The sequence below is a fragment of the Bacillus rossius genome, chromosome 2 (assembly GCF_032445375.1).
Source record: "Bacillus rossius redtenbacheri isolate Brsri chromosome 2, Brsri_v3, whole genome shotgun sequence".
Taxonomy (NCBI): Eukaryota; Metazoa; Arthropoda; class Insecta; order Phasmatodea; family Bacillidae; genus Bacillus; species Bacillus rossius.
In genome coordinates, this window is record NC_086331.1 from 30,953,474 (window position 1) to 30,980,284 (window position 26,811).

Genomic DNA, 26,811 nt, shown 5'->3' on the forward strand with positions numbered 1-26,811 from the left:
TAAATTATTTCTATTTTCTTTACATTTTAAGATTACTATTTTCTTTCATTTTACAAAAAAAAAACTATGAAATATTTCACAAAAATTAATTAATTAGTTTTCGGGACAAATGTTTTTGTAAATAAAATAGGACTAAAGCCATTGTTTACTTTTTATATAAAATATCATTCAGAAATTTATGGAAACGTAAAAAACGTAAATATTCTCAGTAATCAGACAGTTAAAACCTAAAAGACAAAATGGCAGCGGTTGTGACATATTAGTGACACATGTGTCATTATGGAATTGTATTCGATACAAATCTTAAGTGATTTGAAGAAAACTTTGTGTGGAATGCCTTTTAGGAAAGTCAGTAAGTATTAAAGTTAAAAATAATAAGATATGAAATTAAAGTTATAGACAAAAAATATTAAAAAAAAAACATTATGGTTTGCAGAAGTGCAGAATAAAATTTCAGTTTATTGAAGATACAATCACTATACTTTTTCACTAAAATATTATTAACAAACACCACAAGAATAATGATAATAGGTTCTTTGGGAAGATACACGTGATAAAACTGAAAACTTTTATTTTATTTGCTAAGTTTATTTCTACTTCATGTTGTTCAACAGAATACACCGACTGCTCTCTTGCTAGGAAGAGGCAGTGTCTAGTCTCTTTTCACTGCCAAGATGTTAGCACAATCAATTTCCTTTTTTCAGGTCTCTCTTTTGCTCATACAGTTGCTTTTCAGCTAAACACAATCATTGTTTTTCCTCTTGTCTTGAAAACCTTTTCTTTGTGTTTGGTTGTTGAATATTCCGTTTGTGGGCCTTCTGCAGGCTCAAGCTAAGGGAATCCGGTAAACTAGATGGACCTGAAACATTTCAAACGACAATTGTAAAACAGAGGCAACTGTGTAACAAAATGTAAACATATCTACCATAGGTGTTTTATACATAATGAATGAAATGAATGCCTTTTCAATGAAGCACAGCTAATTTAGCAAACTTTCGTGCATTTGGCAGCATATTAAATTTTTTGTTGCAATTTTAACTATGAGAGCTTATATACAAAAAATATGTATATACATCATTTTATTTATTTATTTATTGTATTTATCAAGAATTTAAAAATGTACCATTAGTCAAGCTGAATTGGAAACAACTTAATACATGGCTAGGAACTATAGGAATATACAACGTGCCCTGTATTCACAAGAAGGGTTTTTGCAAGGCTTGAATCATATGCAACAAGCAAGGTGAACAAGGTTTATATAAGAAAATTCTTACTCTCTCCTAGATTTTAGCTGTCAATCACATAATGATGTGGGCTTTCGCTCCATTACGAACAAAGCCATGTGTACTTTAACACAGATGGTACAACAATCTCCAAAAGTTTCCATCTTGAAGCAGAGTTTTTCAAAATTAAACCATTGCTTCCGCCACCTCCAGCTTTGCAATGTGGAGCAAACTGGGGGAAAAAAAGAGACATGAAAAAATTCTCGTCTTGAATAAGTCTATAATCAAGAATACCATTTAACTCAATTAAAATTATATCGGCAATAATGGCAAATATTTACAATAAATTATTGACTCATGGTCAACTGTGTGTAGTGCCATTGGCAATAAATAATAGCATCTTTCAAAAGCTAAAAGCACCGCAACACATAATTACTTAAAATGTACTACCTAATTACACCAAATATATAAAATGCCTCTTCAGCCTCTTCAAACGGTTTACCAAAAGTGCTGTTCAAATTCTACCACAGCCAAAGTTAATCATCGTAACATAACCCATACATAAATCTAAAAACCATTTAAACTCCTGACCGTGCTTATTCTTACTAAATGCATATTAAGCACTTTACAAAACTAATAACAATAACCATACAAAAATTACAATAAATATTATTATTAAGGTTCTTTGTCCTTTTGTGACTCCAGCGCGCAATATTATTTAATACGTCGTAATTTGATATTTTTAAACTATAATTCGATTTTCTTCATAAGTTTCTAAACAACTTCACAAAACAAATTTTATTGATGTTTAAGATCCCATGAACCCCATTCAAAAAAGGCATATGTATTTCTCAGGTGACAGTAACGCAGGTCATGACAATCGCTGTAGCACAAGTCAAATTGGTACTGCTTCTCTCTAGCAGGGACAGTTTATATTTGGGTTTATAGCCAAAGCACTTCTAAAAATGCTTAAAAATCGAAAACAGCATTTATGGACAGTAATGTTTAAATGTCAGTTTACCTCTATCACAGTTTATAACCAAACGGCATTAGGCTTGAAATAAATTAGGAGTCCGTAGGAACAGTAACGGGCATTTTAAATTTAAATTAATTCAAATTCTTGCAAAAAAAAAATTGGTTGTCTGTAAAGTCGGTTTACGGACGATAGTTTAACGTGACAACGTCATAACAAAACATTGATAAAATGACTGATCCAGAGGAAAAGGAAATATCATATTCGGCCTGAGACTGAGCCGTAATAGGTTTTTGCAACCAAACCAGTTAGGCATTAAAAATATTATATTCTTTGAGGAAGAATTTTTTTTTTAATTTTTATATCTTTTTTATGATAGAATCTACCTCTGCATGGTTTTATGAATAAAATTGAATCATTTTTATTGAATTATCACTATTTTGTATGGATACAAAGGAGTGAAATGAAATGTACAATTTAATTAATAAATTTACTTTTATTTGCATTCATTAATTAAAATATATTTATTACTTTTGCGTGCGCCGTATTTATTTTTACAAGTACAAAAATTATGTTTTGAAGCTGCCGGGTTTCGAACCGACAATCTTTGAATTGCCTATTAGCTATGTTAACCGCGCGGCCACGAGGTCGCACTTAAAATAACTTAGTTTCAAATATTATATAAATATATTAATAAAAATTTTGTTCACGGTAGGGGAATAATATTATTTCGTTTTTATAACACGATTTTATAACAAATACGCATCCCAAATACACCAAAATTATTTACAATGTGTTACAATTATTTTTAAAACATTGTGCAAAAGATCCCGGGCGTAATTTGAATTATTATGTGTAACTGTAAAACACCATTGTTGGTTCAATATGTATTTGAATATTCAACATTACTTTTAAATAACAGTACCGATTGTGCTGAAAATCGGTGGACGATCGTTAAATTACATAATATTAATAATTCAAACGACGAAAATATGATTGAAAAGTCAAATCGATGGTTGTTCCCATCGAGTGGAAGAGAGATGCCACGCATGCGTACAATGCGCAAACAGGACACATCCGTAGTGGGACATCCGTATTGGGACACTTTTTCGTGCGTGCAGCCGGCGTTCATCGATTTATTAGACGTTGTCACGTAAAAAAAAAAAGAAAGTAATGCTGGGTCTTATTAAGACAGGCAGACGTTTATTTTGATCAGAACTGTAGCAGTCATTGGTGCCTCGTACATTCCCGAAGCAAGGCATGGCGGAACTACACGTTCATTCAGGCCTGCCGTTTGGCATTCCACGCCCGTCTCCTCCCAACGCCGAGAGCCAAGTCCGGGATCCCCCGCCATCCCCCGCCATGGAGTGACGGGACCGTGCGTGTGAGCCTGTGTGCGTGGACTGGCGCGAGGGGGCGAACCACTGTCGAGCCTAGCTCCAGTGAGGAGTGTGAACTGTGGACTTGGCAGATATTCAGTGATTTGGGAACATATATTTTTGTCGTGATTTAATTAGTAATGTAAATATTAGTAAAAAAAATAAAACTGCATTAAATTAATTGTGCTCTCCTCAAGAACCCGTTTTCCCCACTCGTAACAATGTATTCCCTGGACGATGTGTCCCATAACTGCTCAGGCTTAAATTTTAAAAAAAATTTGTAACCTGATTTCCAGACCACTTTATCTACGTCACCTCAAAATGAAATGGTGTACCTTTCGGTACGCATAACGAATCCGAACAAAAAGTACACCGCCAGCCACTTGTGAGCAGCCAGCAGCTACCTGCCAGTCACGTGACCATCTCGTATTCACTGGTGGCAATTAATTCACTCGCCAGATGGCGGAAGCTGCCCCTGCTAAGTGTTCACTCTGCGATGTAAGATGGCTGGTACTAGCCGGCCGCAAGCACGGCTGGTAATCCAGCCTAGTGTAACTGAGGCTTCATGGAAGGGTGAACTCAACAACACACTTCAAGAGAACTGAGCAAGGAATAGTGCTTGACCTATGGCATGGAACCACCCCAGCATTCAGCGGGCGGTTTCGGGAAACCATGGAAAATAGTGGGTGGATCAGGATTCCAATCCAGTTCCCGTGTCCAGTGTATTGCCACTGCGTGACCTCACTCCAATCTTCAAGTGTACAACACACGTCTGTTTCTACGTACAATGGTTCAAAGCTGTCGGGCGAAACCCTTTTTGATGTACCCTTGAAATTCACCAGTTTCAAATAATGCTGCATCTCTGACATTCAAGTTTTATAAGCTAAAACAATGAACTTCAACATTCGGCAAGTTCTACTTTAAAATTTAGGTAGGTTAAAGGGTTGACACATTAAATCCTGTAAGGGTTGATTCACAATTTCATCACAATTTAATATAATTAAGATGAAGAGTGCTACAACCAAATAGCTGCTGTCAGAACTTAAAAAATATTAATATAATAAAAAACAAGGACGTATTAAACTCGCCAGAGAATTTTGTATTAAGGTCTTTAGGGGTAACTAGATACATAGGAAAGAACCTTGAAGTTCAGCTCACCTAAAACTACAAATTCCAAACTATTACAATGATTTCGAGTTTTTTAGAGTAGTATTTTTAGTAGTGAAAAAACACTATGGTTAACCTTAGGCTACGCAATTCTTATTGTTACAGAAGTACTGTAAACCACTGTAAACCCATATGTTTACCGTTTTATATACTATATACTGTTATTCCATTGTCAATACGTGTACCTATGCTCGTTCTTTTAAAACAATAGTAACATTATATCTAATTATATAGTGTTGCAAATATTAATACTTGAAACTAAAACGAAAATTTCTGAAAAGCTTGATATTAGTACAAAAATATACAAAAATAGTCAATTATATCATACAGTAGATAGGCTACAAGTAGGGCATAATACTATAAAAAACGACACGTTTGCAGTTTAGCAAAAAATTATACTCAGTCTGTAATTGTATACAATAGGCATTTTATTAGAGTTTTGTCTACTGGCCGCATATTCTACGCCACAGTAGATGAAAATGACCTTTTCTCGTGTTGCAATTGGTTTTATGTGCATTCATGAGGTAATAATATTAAGATTTTCTAATGTGTTTGTACATTTATTTTAGTGGAATGCTTTCCTTTGCATGAAAATAATACATATGCAGCCCCTTAGGATACGGAATTCGCAAGAGACTACAAACTCGGTGTATAACACCTCACGTTAATGCGAAGTTCCTAGCTGGATAGGAAATGAGTAGCTACACTGTGGAGGAAACCCTTACGTGGTATGAGAGAAAAACAAATAAATATAACCAAAATAGCAAAACCATTTATAGTTTAGTAAACTCTATACGTATTCGAACAAGCAATTAACAATAAACTGATTAGATACGTAATACAATAATGATCAATTTACATACGCCAAATATACAACAAAAAAAACCGTTATGACACATGCAATCCCGGGTCTAGTTCAAAGCAAATCACCACGACCAAGGTAAAAGGACTAAACGCCCCAAAAAACTGCGCACCCAATTAAGCGCGCAAGCCCAACAAATTCAGTAACAAACAATGACTCTCAAAAATTCAAGCATTGACATACAAACCGAGACAAAGTACAAGTTACACGAAGGTTTATTACTCTACCAAACCTGACAGTACTTCATTCGACGCGGCGGACTAGAGATTGCATGGCCGTACACGCGAATTATTCACCGTGGTCGTCGTTGCAAAAGGTTATAAGCTGGCTAGCATAAATTCAAAATTATTAACAGTGATGATCCTTTAGACATGAGTTCTCAACCCCGCTACACCAGCACGTTTATTTCCCAAAGTGAATTTAAGTAAAGTTCTGTCAGACGTGCCCGAACAAAAATTTAACAGATACAAATTTACAAAACATTATGACGACCAACAGCTATAAGTGATTAAATCTGACAGAACGGCAACAACAATACATGTTGTTTCTACTAAAACGCAGTTGAAAATAAGAGGCTCCAATGAGCTCTGCGAGCCCTTAAATAATAGAGCCTAACACAATTGCGCATGCGCGGAGGGGAAATTAAGGGGAAACGGCGCACCGCACACCAAACACATGAGAATTCACCTGTAAAAAATTATTGGCGAGAGGGAGGGGGTAGGAGAGGAGTATAATGACGTGAGGAGAGGGGTGGAAGGAAGGCGCATGTACGAACTCTGAAGAAACACCCGCTTCACATACATTAGCTATACGTTTTTTTAAAATAATTGTTTGGTAGGTAAATATTATTAGGGAATTAATTCAAATCACTATGAATTTTCAATGTATATTAGTTTTATTAATTGTTGTGATTTTTATTGGTAAAATGTGCAATCTTTTCACTCATAAAGTATGTTCCAAAGAACAACGTTCCATGTATAAGTTTAATATCAAGGTTTTGTAGATGTGAGCAGGCTAAAATTAGTAGAAATCACCTCTGATTCAAACCAATATTTACGCACGTGATATATTGTGGACCTTCTTCAGAAAGGTACAAGTAATGTTATTAACAGTATTGTAAAAAAGAAACTATTTTCAATCACAAGATTTTCGAACAGGCCTTTCACGTAGATCGTAAAGCTGTTATTTTCTAACAAGTAAACATTTCACATGTGTGTGACAAGTGTAGGTATTTAACTTTAAGGTAAAAGTTTCAGTTTTGTGTCACAAGTGTAATTAGTAAAACTACTTAGAAATTTGGCAACATAATGTTGTAACACTGACTAAAATGTTCTGCTTCATCTTTGCAGCTGCCCAAGCAACACATTTTCATCATTTGAGGAAGAACTAGACTACAACATCTCTTAGAAAATTGTTAGTAAACTTCCTAAGATGTTAGCTAGGAATGAAATGAGTAGTAAACAACCAGTGTCAGTTATGAGTTTGTAAGCTACAATATTCAATAACGCTGTTTTTTTATGTGTAGCATCTTAGCTTTCGGTATACGGCATTTGATATGAGTAATTTCTTGATTGGAACGGAAGTCGCGTGGAACGGAAATGTGTAACCACGGTGCTGCCATCTGTGGCGGATGGAGCAAACCGGATCTTACCGAGCCACATGGAAACTTCATATAAGTATTAACTGTTAAATTAATTTTAATAAGATAGGCAGTATTCTAATAAAATACATTCTTGAAAATCAGGTCAAAGCCGAGGTTTAGTATTTTTCAATTTTTTCCGCTTTCATCAGAGCCGTTTCATTATGTACCTATAATATAGTTTAAACTTTCGATTTTCTAATAAAATGACTCAATAGTCGACGTAGCTGCTTCGTCAACGAATCATTGCGGCGGGTGAGGAAACTACGTGTGATTCGCGTCAAGATTTGTTGTTGAAAACACAATTTGTGAATATATTTATCACGCTCTGCGTTATTCTACGTTGAATTTCGTGTCAAGGTTTCTGATTATAATTGTATTTGCAACACGAGAACACATAAATGTGCTCGTTACCGAGGTGAGATACTACACATCTCTGACGAGTACTTAAAGACTCGCTCGCGTGTTTTACTTTTGTAGCCTACGAGTAAATCACTTGCAAAACTTGTGAAAATTCGCCGGTGAAACACTCGTAACCGGGTGAAACTGCACTTGTTAGTTGCGAGTGAAATGGGACCCGACACTGCGCAGTTCCGAACCACGTGGTAGCAGCGACAGCCAGGGACGCGGACGACAGCAAGTCGACGCCGGACGTACAATAACGCCGAAAATCATAACGCCGAATGCCAAATTGACTACAACGCCGACAGCTAGAAAACTGCTGTGTACCACAACGCCGAAATACATTAACGCCGAAAAATGTCATTGCAGGACTGCCACAAATGTTAGGTTAGGTAAGGTTAGGTTAGGTTAGATTAGGTTAGGCTAGGTTAGGCTAGCCTAGGTTAGGTTAGGATGTGGTATTTCGGCGTTAAGATACATTTAAGAAACACACACATTCATTTAGTCGTTTTTCATTTTGCTCCTGTGCCCCCCAATCCCCCTCCCCACAGCAACATTTTTCGGCGTTACTGTATTTCGGCGTTGTGGTACACAGCAGTTTTCTAGCTGTCGGCGTTGCGGTCAATTTGGCATTCGGCGTTATGGTATTCGGCGTTATTGTACGTTCGGCGTTATGGTAACGACCCCAGCAAGTCGACATCAGCGACGTCTCTCGTGTGGCTAATCGTGCACCGTCCATTCGGCGCGGCGCCATGTTTGACGAGACGAAATGGAATGTACATATTCCGGAGAAACTTGTTCACCTTCCCGAATCCCTGCGCATCGAACACCGAGGGAACCGGTGGAATGATACAAGAAGAAAAAAGGTTTTCTTAAATAGTTACCCGAAACATGGCTACGCGATACGCTCAGTGCGAATGCGAATGAACGACGAATGAAAGCGTTTGTTCAAACGTTTAACTCTGATGCTGCAAAAATAATTTCACGTGTTGTAACTATAAGCAGAAAAGTCACTTAATCTGATAGCAATAAAGTTACTATCTTACCAAAACTTTAACGAACTCTGGCAAATAATACAAAGAAATAAATGCCATGTTTTAAAATAATTTTTTTAATGTAACCATTTTATAAATCCAGTATCATCATAAATTAATTTTTGTGTTGTGAAGGAGTAGTAATGGACAATTTAAGCATGTCAATAAATGTCACTAGTGTTACTAGAGTCGAGGGACACATTTATCGAAGTTTGTATTGTTGTAATCACACTTATATCTTGCTTTTGAGGGAAATTTGGTTTTGTTCAATATATCGTGTAAAATTTCGTATGAAAACAAGTGATGGCTGTAATTATTAAAGTGCATATAACCGTAATATATTGTGATTTGCCTTGTTGTCGCGTTAAAATGAGGTAAAAGCTTGTATACCAAGCAAATACTTGCCGCGGAATTTTAACTAAAACTGTTGAGAGCGCATGGACCTTAGTTCAACCATAACAAACGCTGGCGTCTAATGTCTTTGACTGCTGGCGTTATCAGAATGACGACGAAGGAAAGAACTTCCCTTGGAAGGAAAAAAAAAAGAGTGAAATAAAATTTCCCCTATCTTGGCGCTTCTAACTTCTCTCTCTCGCTCATTTTTTTTTTTTTTTTTTTTTTTTAACCAAACACCCTCCCCACTTCTTGCGCTCTTATTTCCTTCGCCACCCACCCCACCCCTGTCTCGCGCAGAATGCAAATCTCATTTTTCTCCCCTCCCGCTGGGGGAAGGGGAAATGAAATGAAGGGGTGGACTAGAGAAGAATCAATAAAAAAGAATTTGATTTGAAGTAAAGTTGGTCGCTGGCGGAGTGGGTGGGCTCTCCCGGGCAAGGGTTGGTTGCATGAAAAAAAGAAAAAAAGATCTTTTTTTGAGGGGCGCTGCAGAGAGGGTTCAACCAGTCGTGAGAGGGGGAGGGGTAAAAGCTTCACTCACCCCCTCCCTTCCCCTCGCTCGACCAGTTCCCAGTCTGCCCCCCATCCAATATCTTACTCCCACTATATTTCTTCTTATTTTTCCTTGTTCTTTTTATTTGGGTTTGAAAGGCCTTTGCAACTCAGCATGGCCGCCGGGGAAGAGCGAGAGAGAGAAAAAAAGAAAGGAATAAAAATGGCGACCATTATTTTCAACGGAACCGTTTCCATCTACAAGGAGATTTTTTATCGTAGTCGTAATTAAAGTTTTTTTAAGTCGAAGTTATTAATTTTTCTCGCAGATTGCACGGAGTTTGGTTGAGGAATTTGTCACATAAAAGTAGTAAAGCCTGAACTTTAAAGTTTCCCTCGTGTCCTGAACTGCTAGATTTATTTCGTTTGAAGATGGACTTGACATCATACTGGTAAATAAATTTATATTATAGGAAGCTGGAATATGGGGTGTTGAACTTTCTCTAACAAAAGGCCCGTTTAATAAAAAAATAGAAAATCGATTTGAAAATGTTACCCTCTTAGAGAACGTATAGGGTTATGATTAAATCATGATTAATCCTTAGTATATTGTATATATTATGTCACAAAGAAGTCACTGTGACATAAGAAAGGTCATCCTTACATACAGCTATAGATTTTACGCTAAAATAATTTATTTTTGCTTAAACTTAAGGTACGTTCACAACTGTTTGTATTAAGTATACTCAGATTTACAAGTAGCAATAATATCAAACAAATATTCAAACGTTAAACTAAACGGATCGTCTAAAATATCTTGCAAACAGATATCCCCTTAAAGATAAACTTATTTCTGATTGTTAAAGCGAGCTGTTTGGTAATACTGCCAAATTCCCTCTTTCTGTAGATAAGAATTCACAATAAGTTAAATTTATTTTTCACCACGGCTGCAGTATCTTAATCTATTATCAGAATAAAAATGACAACATGAAATCCATTCACCATAAATTAAATTTATAAACTCTTGAATAAGCATATGTATACTCATCGCAGTTATTGTATCGTAAAACATTTTTTAAATTCAAAGTGTAGTAGCCTAATGTTAGCAATATTAATCAATACTATTAAAGTTTCTTAACGAAAACCAATTCTTCGATGTAAAATAATAAATTTTCACAAAAAAAAATTGACATCGCATGATAGATGCGGGTGTTGTGGAATAGTTTTTTCATCATATCTCTAGCTATTGTTTTATCTATTTGGTTATTTCTAAAGTTTGATGGTGGTTCTTTTTATTTTTTAAAACACGAAAGTCAAAATCCTTTTTAGTCTTTAGGCTGTTAGAAATCACAGTGAAGTCACAGACTTCCCAAGGAAAAATGTGCCTAAAAAAAGAAGAGATATTCGGCTCCAGACAACAGCAGCTTCTAGCTTCAGATAACAGCATCTTCGTAGCTCCAGATAACAGTATTTTCGTAGATGCCGTCTTCGCAGAAAACACGCTGTGTTTTTACACCCCAGTCCCGTTTCCGTTGAAAACAGGGAAGTAAAGTTTTTTGGTGTTGAAGTAAAAAGTTTCGGAAAGTTTTTACTAGTGCTCCGAGATCATTCTTGTGACTTTTTGTTCGAAATAAATGAACTCAGTATTCGTAAATTCACGAAGAAATCCGTGAAACATGAATAATGGTCCGTGAACAATTTTAACCGGCGTTTTTCAGAAATTTATATGAATTTTTTAAGCAGTGTATTAATATCCAATTGCCTGGAACTAGATTTAAAACTTGGTTTGTTTAAATGTATTCCTCGTGAAAAAAAAAGTTTGAAATTTTCTGTGATTTCAAACGGCGTAGCTCTGAGATAAAATTAAACCACGAAATCACTGAGTCTAGTTTGCAAACGACAAATGTTATAAATGGAGTAGATCCTAGAAGGGTTGCACAGTAGTAAAAGCACATGTTAAAATTCCAGTAAAAGCCGAAGTTTGAATCACTTTTTGGCCATCGTGATTCCGGTTTTCTATATTTCCCGAAACACTCTAGGCAGCGTGAGTTTCTCACTCTTCTTCAATCTTCTCGAGGGCTGGACATAAGTTTTCAAACTAATCTGAGGGCCAGACACACACGAATAAATATGACATTTCTAACAACGAATTTTTAATGCCGTATTGTTCCAAATAGTGGCATTCTACGAAGACACGAAAAATTATTGTTCCAAATATAGTATTTGAACGAGAAAAAAATTGTGTGCGTGGAGTCCACACGCGACAGAAGTGAAACTTCTTTGTTGCTTATTTTTATTACTTATTAGTAGAGACCCGTGAATTTCGCAGGTTCAATGACCTCCAGGATAGACTCCAATATCCTCTACACACTCGGGCAAATGCCAACTGTTCATTGACTGCTGATTTGTGAGTCGTCTCGACTGGGTGGCCTGTGATTCGACACTTCTATGAGTGAGGGTCTCTAATTGGCCCTCAGTCCTCCAGATTAACAGTGAACCAATGACACAAGCAACACTAAGGTATAATTATTTGAATTTTAGCGTAACACGAAATGAACCCGCGAATTTCACGGGTCTCTACTTATTGTTAGGGCCATGAAAATTTTGCGAAAAGATCCCGAGAGTAGCTGGAAGTCAAAACACTGTAGCATCGTCTGTGTTTCGTGATTGGGTGAGTTACTTTGAGGTACATGTCGATTGTTACAACAACCAATCACATTACTTCAGTGTGGAAGCATACTCGTCCTTAGTGGCTCGTGCAAACAAGGCAACGACTTCTCTCGCAGACGGCCGCCAATCAAAAGGAAGAAACCGCTGGTGTGGGTATGTTGCAGTCTAGCAGGCGTTCAGATTTTTTCGCGAAAATTCCTGCCCCTACTTATTAGTAGAGACCTGCAAAATTCGCGTTTTCGATGGGCTTCAGGATTGATTGCACATACCCCTGTACACTCGGGCAAATAAAGCAAGTTCATTGGCTGCCGACTTGTAAGTCGTCTCAGCTGGTTTGTCTGTTATTCGATCCTTCTTTGGTTGAGGGTTTATAACTGGTTGAGATTCGTCCAGATGAACAGTAAGCCAATAGCAAAATTATCTGAGCGGTATATTTGTTTGAATTCTAGCCTTTCACCGAATGAATCCGCGAATTTTGCAGGTCTCTACTTATTAGGTATGAATAGAGATATTTTATTAGTATTTTTTTATTGAACAATCGATAATTAGGGGCATGCAGATTTCGCGAAAAAACTCGAGACTAGATGAAAGTTAAAACACTATAGCATAGTCTGTGTTTCGTGATAGGGCGAGTTTCTCCCAGGTACATATCGATTGTAACAACACGAATCACAGTGATTCAGTGCGGAAGTAAACGCGCCCTGAGTGGCTCGGTCAGATAAGCCAACGACTTCTCTCGCAGACGGCCGCCAATCACAAGGAAGAAACCACAGGTGCGGGTATAACTTTTTGCAGTCTAATAAGTGTTCAGATTTTTTCGCGAAAAATGCCTGCCTCTATCGATAATAAATGAGAATAGTAAGGCTGCAGGTATGATCTCAAATAAAATTAGAAGAATAAAAATGAGGAGTAGACAAACACAGGCAGCGTTACGAGCATTCCGTAGCATCACTGCTGCGTCATTTCTACCCCTCCCCTGCCGTTACAACTAGCATGTAGCGTGATACTACTGATACTCTACGTACATATACCCCCCCCCCCCTTAACTGCCTTAAACCCCTTTCGACCGCTAGTGCATGCGTTGGAGTGGCGTCGCCGCTGACAACTCTCCCCCTCCTCCGGTTCCCCTAACCACTAACTAGCTATTCCCCTCCTCACCCGTTTCCCCCACCACGTACCTAACTATTCCCCTCATGGAATCGGAATTTTCTTAACGCTCGAAAATTGTAGAAACCTCAGCAAAGAAGTTTCACTTCAAAAAAATAATAGATAAGAACTTTTCCATCTAAGAAGATTTACCACGAAACTATTTGTAGTAACGTAAATAATATTTTTCATTATTTCATGGCCTCATAACAGCACCTGCTGATAACGTAAGATAAATATAGGCTAAAAAGATGGATGTTACACTAAAATTTACATTTTATTTTTTTGAACGATTCTTTAAGTGCGCCTCCAGCTGGTTATCACTGCCATAAGCCATGGTCAGTGCTTAACCCGATCTCCTTGCATTGAATCGTATGTTTCTGTCTCTAACGAACAGTAACCTGAAAATTTCACGTTATTTTTTGGGCAGAGGCTGGAGTTTATACTGTTGCGAAGCTACCAGAGGCGAGGCCCGGCCAGCGAGACCAGCGCGCAGGCCAGGCGGATTCCTAGGAAAAAACCCGCCTCCTAGAGGTGCGCGTCCCCAGAGCACCGTCGCGTAATAGGCTTAACTAGGACGCCATTGTTTTCACGGCTTCGAGTGTTAAATTAATGACTTGACACTTCGGAGGACTACAATACCTTTCCATGGGACGAACCGGCACGTATAAAAGGGGGATCGACTTGCGAATTGCAGTGAATTGAACAGGGTGTACGACCCCATTGGCGAGCGATAGTGGGCGACGAGCGACTGGCTTCACCTGCAAATATCGGAGTATCGAGGACGGTTTTGCGGTGCAGAGAAGTGAGTAGTGCGTAGCAGTGTGTTGTGATCGAAGTGCGCGCAAGAACAAAAAGTAAAGAGAGCTACTGTCGAGTAGAGCTCTAGTGGGGGAAGTAAATGTTGGGCTCATTAAAGTATTGTTATATTGTGGGCAGTCACTAAAATTTTAATTTAGTAGAAAATGTATTTATTAATTAGTAAGTTTTGGATATCCATTTCGGACCTTTATTTCCCCACTTGTAACAATTCCATCATATAATTTAAATGCGTTCTTATTGGAACATTGGTAGTTCGACTTGCCCTGGAGGGCAACGAATCAATAAAAAACCTGGAAAAATGCAATTGAACCAATCGCATGCCATCCAGCCGGAAGGTATAAATTAGGCAGCAGCCAAACGAAAATAAACATAGACTTAATTGTCTGACATAGGTGTAGAGTTCATCCTGAAACAAAACAAAAAAACCTGCAGGTAAGGCCTATACAAAAAAATTTATTGGTAACCCGTTCATTAAATGCAGTCAGAATAAAATCTAAGTATATGCCATCCGCGCAAATTCATATATATATTTTTTACTTTTCTTTGTTTTTTTTACTGTTGCAGGTTTCTTATTCTAAAGGGCTTTCCATAAAAAACTGTGACTTAAAAATGAAAGTAACATAAATATACTGCATTTGAAGCGTAGACTGGTACATAATAATACGGCTTGAAATTGTAGCATGGTAAAGTAACAAAAAAAGTACAAATATATTTTGAACACGTTAAAACTCTTAAAATTAACTGTTAGTTTACGAACGTTTTAAAAAGACGTTCTCCATGTTAATTTGTAAACAGGGTAATAATGCAGACTGAACTAGTATTCGAAGGTTTGTGTGTTCACATATGAAGTAAATTATCTCAATAGGCCTACACGCAAATGATCGAAAATATCCTTGAATTTTCGAAGATATCTGCATTATTTGTAACGAGAGAGTTTCTTTATAAGTCTAAGGTGAAACATTTAAACAGTGCACTTAAATCTGTACGTTCCTACGATAAGTTTCTGTGGTTGGAGTTAATGACTAGAGACCCGGAAATTTCGCTGTTTCTTTTGGTAGCAATATTGGCTGCAAATATTCACACTTTTGCATTGCTATGAAAATTAGATCACAGTTGTATGGAGACCCCTTTACGGCTGTGGACCAGTAACACCCAGCCAGCAACCAAATCACACCGACCCACTCCAAAAAAGGAGAGATTGTAAAGTATGATACCAGCCAATAAAAAAGTATATTTGGTATAATATACAAAGGAGTGTGAATTTTTAGCCTGACACCAAAATAATCTGCGAGCTTTCAGGATGGTATATCAATGATTCATCCTAATTTGTTTTTATTTATTTTGCTGTATACTCAGCTTCCTTAAGCATAGATTCCAATTTAAGTCAACTGTATTATCGTTCAAAAACTATTTGTCGGTTTTTTGTAATTTCGCTGATACGTGTCTCCAGAGACACAAAAATTCCTCGTTTTCATTTGGTAACAAATTATAATCGAAGCGTATATAGCTACAGAAATGTTGTTTCAATGATTTGAGAACAGTGTTCTTGACACATCCTGTTTAGCCCAAAAACAGTAAAAAGAAAGGTCAGGACGCGTTTACCCTTATATGTACAGCACGCCCAAGGATGCATCCTTGGTTCCAACCTAGAAAGAAAAATATGTGCGGCATAACGCTAGCTCAACGAATATATGTTTCAGATATCTAGTCTGGACGTGCATTGCTGAAGCAATTCGTTAAGAGTTGGTGACAAATCTACCTCCAGGAGCAAGATATGCGGCGGGAATTGGGACCAACAACGACTTCCAGGGGCAAGACATGGGGCAAGAAGTGGCGAAATCTTTATTTCCCCCGTCCGGGGCAATACAGGCTGCGAGATTTGGCGCCATTTGGAAATGTTGTGGCAAACCTTATTGTGAGTATTTATGCCATCCTGACCTTCTAGGACAAAACATGCGGTGGGGGTTGGTGATGTCTTGAACTCTAGGGGCAAGGCATATGGCAAGAGTTGGCACCATCACAACTTCCAATGACAAAACGTGCGGCGGGATTTCGTGCAATATAAACTTCCAAGGGCATGACAGGCGGTGGGAGTCACCACTATCTGACCTCTTAGGGCAAGATTTGCCGCCATCTATTCTTTCAGAGGCAAGACATGCGGCAAGAATTGCTGCCATCTCTACCTCCAGGAACAGCACAGGCGGTGGGAGTTGGCGCCATCTTGTTCTCTAGGGACAAGACTTGTGGCAATAGTCGGCGCTACCTCGTCCTCCGTGGACAAAACATGCAGCGGCATTTGGCGCCGTCATATTGACCTCCAGGAGCAAGTTAGGCGGTGGTGAAGCGAACACGACCAACTTGTATGCTCTTTCGACTTTTGTTTTTACGTTGCTAACAGTTTCTGAACATGCTTTAGAATCACAAGCCAATAAAGGAATAAAAATTCTAATAAGGGTTCAATGAACACGGAGATTAATATGTAGGTTAAGACGAGTGTTAATTTTTTTGGTGGGTGTAGTAGGTGGGTAAGAGGTCACGTATACACCTTAAATTAAAAGCCCCTCATTGTGGACGCAATCGCAACACTGTGAGAGACGGATGATAAACTTAATAATATATTAACTATGTTTTAAGAAATACCTTTTTATTAATACTATAAATTTTTCCGTTACTGCACTCCTAATTGCTAAGGCCGCCTAGTGAGTTTACAGGTGTCGGTTACGCCAAATTTGCAATATCTTTGGATTGCTTCCCCCCCCCCCCCCCCCACTAAATTCAATTGTACATTTCCTACCTTATGATAATTTCATATTGTGAACTTGATATGAAGGATAATTTATTTGTTTAGTATTTTGTTTAATAAATCTGAAAAATATGTATTTATTTATTAAATGCATCTACTGAGCTGTGTGTGGCCAGTTTAACGCAACGTAAGTACGTCACCAAAAAACACATTATTTTTGGCAACTACTTTAGTTCACAGTGACATATTCGGCCAAGTTGTTACTATCTACGTACACTAAAAATTAGTTTACGTCTACTCCAACAACTGTTCTTTCGACACTAGCGGTCAGATTTTTTTTTGAAAGCTCGAGTAAAACCCCGAAAAATTGAAAACACATCGATGTGAAACACACACAAAATTAATTATTTTTCTGAACCAGAGACCATTTATTTCGAATTAGAGCAAAGTGAAAAATTTGAGAATGAATGTCGGTTTTTCATACGTGACATATAAATAATATTTTACTTTCATTATTAAATTACGTTTTTTGTTACCTGTTAAAAATAATGGCTTGTAGAAAGTACAAACCAAGTTTCTGTTCCTACGGAAAACTATAAAAAATGGGTGAGACATTATATTATAAACCCACTGAAGTTATAGCTAAAATACCGAGATTTTTAAAACTAGAACAGCTATTATTTCGCGTGCATATTTTTTTTCTAAGATAGCCACCATTTGCCTATATAATTTAAGAGTTTTCATTGGTCGATAACGATGTCTCATCTTTTGGCGGGTAAAAAGTTATTATGTAAAAACATTTTCTTCTGGTTTATAGCTTGTTCATTGTCATCGTGGCAAGAACACTGTTGTCCAAACATCAACGTGAAGCAGCTGTATATATGCTTAAAGTATACTTTGATACTTAATGAAGCAGAGGAATAACCATGGTTCTATCAATGCCATAATAACACTGTACATGAGGACAAATATTTTACCAACATGACGTTCCGTCGCTTGTAACAATTTGGCGAAAATTACATTTTTTTGTTTATACAAAAAAAATGTACCACCTAGATTATGACAAGAGAGATGCGCATGCTGACAGTTTCCCACACAGAAAATAAAATGTTCTGTATTTTTTACAAAAAATTCCTTTGGAAACCAGTTGCCACGGAATATTTTGCAATACTAAAATTAATATACTGTAACTTTGTACAACACATATCCCTGGTTATTTTTGCATGAATTAAATTTTTTTTCTCAATAATACTCAATATTTCTTACGAAAATCGACGCACAATTTTATATTTTAATAGATATTTAACTTAAGCATAAATTTTTTAAACCATGAAAAAGATAATCAAATATTTAATTATTCGACTTTATTTTATTTTATTCTGTTTATTAATACCAGCAATTAATACTGGGAAGTTATTCAGAAAACGGTTTACAAATAACTTTAACTATTGGAGGTAATGGGATAACACAAAGCATAAATGTCCGGGTAATATTGCGAACCCAGTATTATTGCGAACACTATTTTGTAGTGATACAGCAGTTGTTTTCATTTAATGTAGATATTTAAAAATATCTCTTAGTTTACGTGAATAGGCCTACATCTGTTCCATTTACAAAAAAAAAATTACAGTGTAGTGGGGCGGGCACAGACAGATGTTTCATATAGCTCAAGATGTTTCTTACAGTGCCGTGAATCCCACGTCCACCGCCCGGGTGAAGGGCAAGAAGGGGGGGGGGGGGGGGGTAAAAAGAGAATGACGACAAGGCGGGCGGAGGGTAGGTAAAATTTTCGCAAACAACTTCTGCGCGGCGCGTGGTTAAATTTCCCCTCAAAACAACTTCCAAACAACTCTCAGGGAGGGCAGCTTCCTGGATTCGTACCAAAAAAAAAATACGCGTTTCGGTTACAACCAGATATCTTATTGCACTTCTGCTGGACACATGCAGGTAAGGTCACACCTGTGGCGAATACGTAAATATTTTATGGAGGCTTAACGTATGTTTTTATTAGTAAATACCTGAAATGTATACATTTAAATCTGAATACAGTCTAAAATTCAGGGTATACCTTTATACATTATTACGGTGTTAAACTTATTTATTTTATTGACAAAGATTGAAGGACAATGGACCACTAAGAAAATACCTAAATTAATGCTAGCCAACCGTTTGAAATCCGAACAGAAGGCAAAATTTAGAAGCAGTCAATAAACACACTGACAAGTTGGCGTGAAGTCTATCCTGTCACCAGTAAATACAGTGAATTTTGCAGGTTTAAATGAACTGTGGTTTGTATTTAAGCCTGCATCCAAAAAATTAAGTCACATTTGCAAATATTTTGCCATGCCGCCCCCCCCCCCCCCTCCTTTTCCAAAAAAAAAAAGACACACTACAACCTGTACGGGTTTAATAATAACTTCAAAGTAACTGACATCACCAACACCTGGTACTACTATTGGTAGGGACTGGAATAATTCGCGCTTTCAATGACCTCTAGGACAGACTCCACGATCCCATACATACTCGGGCAAATCCTACACGCTCATTGGCTACTGGCTTGTGAGACTTGTTACCTGGGATGCTTCCCATTTGATACTCCTTGGTTGAAGGTTTTTCATTGGCTAAAATCTGAGCCAATAACAGTATCAATAGGGAAGAGTATGTGTTTGGATTCTAGCACAACACGAAATGAATCCGCGAATTTTTCCGGTCTCTAACTATTGGCATAAAAGTATTTACACTTATATACTCGAACACAATTTAGATACCTTTTATGGATCCGAAAATTCTGTGAGTTTGTTTGTTAGTAAGACGGACTTCAAAACTTAACTGTATTTTTCACGTTACATTCAAGAGTGAATCGCAGCTATTTCATGTGCAAGCTAGGAAAAAAACAATTTGAAGAGTTTCAAAATCAGACAAAATCATCTTGAATTCACAGCAAAGGAAACCGAGAAATTAACGAATCAATGACAGTCTTAATCTATAAGTGATCATACTATTTCACATAGTGTTTTTTTACATTATAGGTAGAGCCACGGAATTTTCGCGCATTCATTTAGTCGCAAGCTAGAATGCAAACCTCCACACTGTCGCACTGTGTTCATGATTGGACCACAGTTATCTGGACACGCCCCTCTACGACCGTGAGCCAACGATGTCCAGCTAGGAGAGAAGTAAGCGAATCAGGTAGTGCCAAATAACAAGGATACAAATGTTCTCGCTAAGAAATCAACCAATGGGAAAGTAAACATGGGTCGAGCACACCTATAACTTGGAATTCTATCCTGAGGCCAGAGGAATCCGCGAAATTTCCGGGACTCTAATTATAGGTTGTATAAGTCTTTAAGGGTACATCAAATTTGGTTTTGCTGTAGGCGTTCAGGACTCTCTTGAGTCAAAAGGAAACATCGAGCAATTTAAAGCGCGCAATTACTATATCGAAACTAAAATTTGGTGAATTGTGCTTTTTTAAAGGCGTGTAGCATAGTGTGTGTAAGCGAGTAAAATTCTAACATGAAATAAAATGTAAAACTGTAAGAGAGGCAATAGTTCTTAATGTCAGAATCTAGGCTTTGAAAGATAGTTCTGAAAATGAAAAGGGATGAAATAACACCACTAATTATAAATTATAATTTTTTTACGCTGACGAAAATAGTTTAAAAGTATTTCCCTTCTGAAATATTTGATCGGGAAAAGTAATTTATTAGGAAAGATTGATGAGACTTCTCGGGAGTAGAAGTGGCGAAGAAGGACCAAGGGAGAAAATAAAAATAGATTAAAATTGCAAACGAAACCGTGAAGACTGTCCAAAAACGAATGCAAAAAAAGAAGGAGAGGGTTTGAATAAATTGCGCGAAGGGACATAAATTTAAATAAATTAACGCGATAAGGCAAGTCATTAATTCTGGAAGAGTGGCATTAAGATAGCAAGTCTGCAGCGCGCGGCCGTATAGAGGGGACTTAAAAACACCGGGAAATAAGAGCGGGAAAAACTGGAGGAGAATAAAATGGGACGTTGGCGAAAAGGGGAAGGGTGTAAGAAATAGGGAAGGCGATGTCTGGGTGATGGCGAAGGGAGGAGGGAGGAGGGATGTAAACGGATGGAGGGAGAAAAAGCGGAGGGAAGGGTTTGGAACTGAAGAACTGAAAGGCTTGTGCGTCGGTCGTGGCTACCCCAGCATCTGAGTAGCAGAACGCTCGGCGAAAGGAGAGACACGAGGGACAGAGGGACAGAGGGACAGAGAGACAAGCACTCAACATGACATAACACGACACGGAACACGATGCGACAAACGTTTCGAGCGTTGTTAACGAAACAAAACAAGCAACCGCATGGAAAGTTAAACCTCCCGCAATTACCCAAACGCTTTTTTAAGACTCTTCATGTGGTTGAGAAAATCCGTACCCAATACTCTATATTTTTTTTCTCGAGAACGACTTGTCATACTTTAAGGAATATAGGTTTGCTTATTCCTTTATATCATGCCACAAACACATTAAATGACTGACTTAAAGTCTTTAAATTAAGTGTTCTAAATTTTTTTTATTTAGTTTCCGACTTACTTTCGGTATTAAAAAAAGGAGGGGTGGGAGGAAATCGGAAAAAAATCCTGAAAGCTACGGTATACATTTAATATTCAAGCGCTAATTATGGCATCAGTGAATTCTTGAAATTATTTTGTCTATTGTATGTAACGTTTTTATAAAATTAAAATAAACTAAATTTGAATAATATGTTTAAGCATAGCGGCCATTCACCTCTAAAAATTTCCATGGGTATTCTGTTTTAAACAATAATAAAGGCCTGAACGTAGGCTAAGTAGACGTATTCAATAAAGCGCCACTGAAGTTGCCTACTAAAAACACCATATCTTTTCAAAGTTACTAAACGTTTTCATTGATGTGATGTTTATGTCAACAAATCATAATGCATTGCAACTAAAGAACATTAAATAATAAAATAATGTGAAGTCAGTGGAAAGTTTATAAATTATTTTACTATCGGGAATATACACATCCAAAAAAATTCTAAAACAACATTTTTATTTTGATTTACATAGATATTAAAAAAATATGTAAGAAACACTGGTTTTGAAAATTCATATACTGACATTTCACTAGTTTATTTTTAAGTATGAAGTTTTATTATTATTTAAATTAGCAAAACGTTAAACAAAGTTAATTATTACAGTTTTTAAATTAAAACAAGGCTTTATTTTTTTAATTTTGCTAAGTTAAGCGAACCTTCATTATAAATATAATGATAAAACGTAAATCTACTTTAATTTCTGTGAAAACATAGAACCTAAGAGTTTTTTAATTGATTTTTTTTATTAAGTCCAAACGTTTACTCTTATATTATTTTGTTTAGGAAGCATAATTTAAAACTATGTGACAAAGTTCAATAAGTACATTATTTAAGTTCTACATTAGCGATTTCAACAAGAAAGTGGAGATTATTAATAAATTAATTAAAGCAATTCAGCACTCGTAATAACTAGCATTTTAAAAGGAAATAAATTGATGGTGTTTTGTAAAAATGCCTTTATCAACATTTTTTTTGCAATATTGACACGGATTTTGCATAACACCATTAAAAAACGTTGCCGCTTCAAAAATACGCTTTAAATTATACTAAGGAGATTTTTGACCGTTTTATTATGTAACAGATGGTAAAATAAACAAGCATTTCAGACCAGTGCCTGAAATTAGTATTTTCAGCGGGTAAAATGTACAGTATGAAGGGAGTTTTGGCCAATAATATTGCACTCTCTCAATTGTAAACGCTCTTTGTTAACAATTTTTGTATTCGTAAGTGGGTTATACTGTTTCCAAACATTTATAAATTGATTCATGTAGTTTACGTCAGCGGTTCCAATTTTTTTTTTTTTTTTTCGGCCAGTGAACGCTACAATCGACTTTTCTTTCCTTCAAAGGAAGTTGTTCGACAATAATTGTACCTGCTTTATGTGACACTCGTCCTGACTCACGGAACCCCTGTGACCCTGCAACGGAACACGTTTTGAGAACCGCTGCTCTAATTTATGTAACTCGTCTCCAATTGGACAGTTCTCAGGAGTGGTACAAATGGCCTGCATAGCCTTCTGCCATCGTTAGGGACACCTGTATTTCGCGAATACATTTCGTGTCAAGGTATTTCACAAAACACTGTAGCTTTTTTTAAGAGTCATGGCAAATTGTGAGGGTGCAGCAGTACGGTAACCACATTCTCATTGGCCCCGTCAGTGCGGGACGACACCTCTCCCCGACCTGAGCCAATAACAACAGGAGAAAAGCTACAGTATTTTGTGAAATACCTTGACCCGAAATGTATTCGCGAAATACAGGTGTCCCTAGCCATCGTTGTTCTATCAAAAATGTTTCTAAGCAACTTGTATCGCAAGTGGTAGTTGGAACATGGATTTCATTGCTACGTCTTTCGAGAACTATCAAATTTGAGATATGCTACGTGACACAGGATTTAATATAAACAAAAAAAAAATAATTCAGTCTGAAATAAATAGTGGAAAAGAACAAGTTACGAAGTTTTAAAAGTGTTTAAACTCAATATGAACAGCGTAGGTTTTGCGGGGTTTCGCCTGCTGATTGGCTGGCTCTCATTCTCTTGACGTGGAACGTGAGTGGACTATATTAACACCAAGACACGCATCACAAGCCCGTTTGCTGCTGTGGCGCCCGTTACAACGCAGGCTTAGCTACCAGCAACAAGTGCGGTTGTTCAAGTGCCAACATGACGTCAGCGTTACGGGTGATATCGGCAAGCACTTGGAATGCTATGTCGCCCTTGCAGGGTACTGACACAGGGTGCTGAGTTAGCGTATCGTCTCCTCTGGAGGTCGATACGCCTCTACACAACAGAGGGTTTTGCAACATGTAAAAATTTCTGTAAACTTTCTATCATTTCGATGTGGAACAGACAAAACGTGTTTCTGTAAATATTTGTTTATTTTTATTTTATTTTTCGTATTCGTGAACGATTAGTTTTATTAATTCACAGAAATTTATTGTAAAATTATTACTCTAACCTATTTGTAAAATTTAAAATATAAAATATTGCAGCCTATAGGCAGTTAAAGTCTCTAAACATAATTCTCATACTTATTTTAAATTATGCATTTAATAGCAGAGAAAATAACATTGTTTTGCAGCCAGGCGTTCAAAACAAGAAATGCTTTATTTCCCCGGGTAGTCAAATGGCGAACGCAACTTAAGTCAAATATACGTTTTCTCTTAAATAAAGTAATCAATATTTATTAAAAACAATGCTATCATGCAAACAGCAGTAAACAAGTTGCTAATATCTCAATACTGGCATTTTCTTTGCTTGTCTTTATAGCCAGATGTACTTCAATATACTTCAATTCACCTATACTTGACGCTAATCGGCGAATGACGGTCATTCTGCACTTGACCGGGTAAATGAAGATGCGTTTACTGTACCGTATAAATTATTTTCATTGCCTTAGAAAGCAAACTATGCTCTTTTGAGCGTGAGATCAATGACTTGACTTAGACTTCACAGTTCTCTACACACTTGAGCCGATATAGTTTGTTTGTTGGTCGTTGAAGTTAAATGGTTCTTTGAAATATTCCTGCAATAGGGAAGATTTATTTAAAAAAACTTCTTGGACATTCGCCATTGCTGGTTTACACTTGATGTTAAAGAACAACCTCAAGATTGGACAACAAAGATGAATACATTATGTCCATGAAAATTGCCCCACTTATAAATTTTAATAGTATCAACTGTAAGCGTTGTAGAGTTTTGGTTCAAGTTCGCAATTTGAAGAGTAACTCAAACAGTTTAAGATAAGCGCATGCGCGAGTACTGCTTTGATGTTTTCTCGCTTGCAGCGCCACCTACGCAAAATGGCGAATTCTGAGCGTAAAATGTTTTGTGATCTGTAATTTCAGTTCAACGTGCATTTCGTTTGTACGAGAGGGATTGAACGTCGAAGTCCCTGACCGTTGGATTGGTCGTAATGGTCGAGACGACAGAGCTCTTTTTTTTCGCTAGCCTCCACGTTCACCTGACATTACGCCATTCGAATTTTTTTTCCTATGGGGCGTTCCGACGCTACGTAGTGATTTTACAGAGTCGAGACACAGAATTGAAGAGTCTTTTGCTTCCACTCCTGCGGACGTGTTAACCAAAGTGTGGGAAGAATTGGACTTTAGGTTGTATGTGTGGAGACCGGAAAAATTCACGAATTCATTTCGCGATAGGCTAAAATACAAATCGTTATACCTTAGTGCTGCCTCTGCTATTGGCTCACAACTCACCTGGATGACTCTGGGCCAATGAGAAACGCACGACCAAAGCTTTATCGAATCACAGGCTGCTACGCTGGAACGTCTCACAAGACAGCAGCCAATGAGTGGGTGACATTTGTCCGAGTGTACGTAGAACTATGGAGTTCATTCTACAGTTCATTGAACCCGCGAATTTTTCTGGTTCCTATGTATGTGTGTCGTATAACTAAAGGTGCACATATTGAACTTTGTAAAAAAAACTTGATAGTTTACCTTCAATTTGATGTATGATTTGTTGTCACTAGTCTAAATTATACTAAGTATTATGATTGACCATAGAATCTGGGACATTTTTTGTGGACACCCTGCCTGAACAAACGGGAAACAAGCCAATATCAGCTGACATCACATTTCACATGCCTAGACATCACAGAGAATTCCGCGGAAAGAAATTATCTAGAAATGAAAAATGTAAAAGATGAACCATAACTAGAGACCCGTGAATTTCGCGGATTCATTTAGTGTTATGCTAAAATTCAAATAAATATACCTTAGTGCTGCTTCTGTCATTGGTTCTCTGTTAATCTGGAGGACTGAGGGCCAATAAGAGACCCTCACTCATAGAAATGTCGAATCACAGGCCACCCAGTCGAGACGACTCACAAGTCAACAGCCAATGAACAGTTGGCATTTTCCCGAGTGTGTAGAGGATATTGGAGTCTATCCTGGAGGTCATTGAATCCGCGAAATTCACGGGTCTCTAACCATAACTCCACGTCAAGCTAGAATAGTTTAAAGGACAGTGAGATACGGTTCTTAATAAAAAAAATAGAATTAACAAATGTGTCGTAGTTTTCGAGTTGAAGGAACTTCTAAAAAAATTTAATCTCCACCCAGCACAAATTATTAGACACTGCGACAAAAAATTTGCTATGCAATCATTAAAAACCCCACTATTGATAACAATTCAAAATAAAATCAAACTTGCTATACTTTTAAGGGGAGAAATTATTGGGAAGAATAATGTGGCAAAACGTTTTCAATCGGGTAAATTTGACTTGGCAAACTGTATAGAAAAATACTTTGCTAACTTAGTAAGTTATTTGGAAATATGGCTTATTAAAGCAAATAACTTGCTTAGCTAGCAAAGTAATTTTTACAGTGTTAATAGCCAAATTTACCCGATTAAAAATTGTTGCCGCATAAGTGACGCAAATAATTATTTTCTCCAAAAGTATAGAATGTTTGATTATATTTTGAATTGTTATAAATTATTAAGTTTATTTATGATTGCGTAGCAAACAATTTTAGCCGCAGTAAACAATAATTTGGCACAAGTTGGGGATTTAAAAAAATGCATATAACTAGAAAACTTGAAAACTTTTGGAATTTTGGTTTTTGATTCATAATCGTAATTTACTCGCCTATGTTGAGTTCTGGGACATTTTTTAAACAACATTTGACACCAACTAATATTTACTTGTTCCCCGTATGTTTGAGCATTAATCTTTGTTGTCAGTTCTATGACATACAGTAATGGCGTATGTTTATGTATTCATTTTAGATCATGTTTAATGGACTTCACT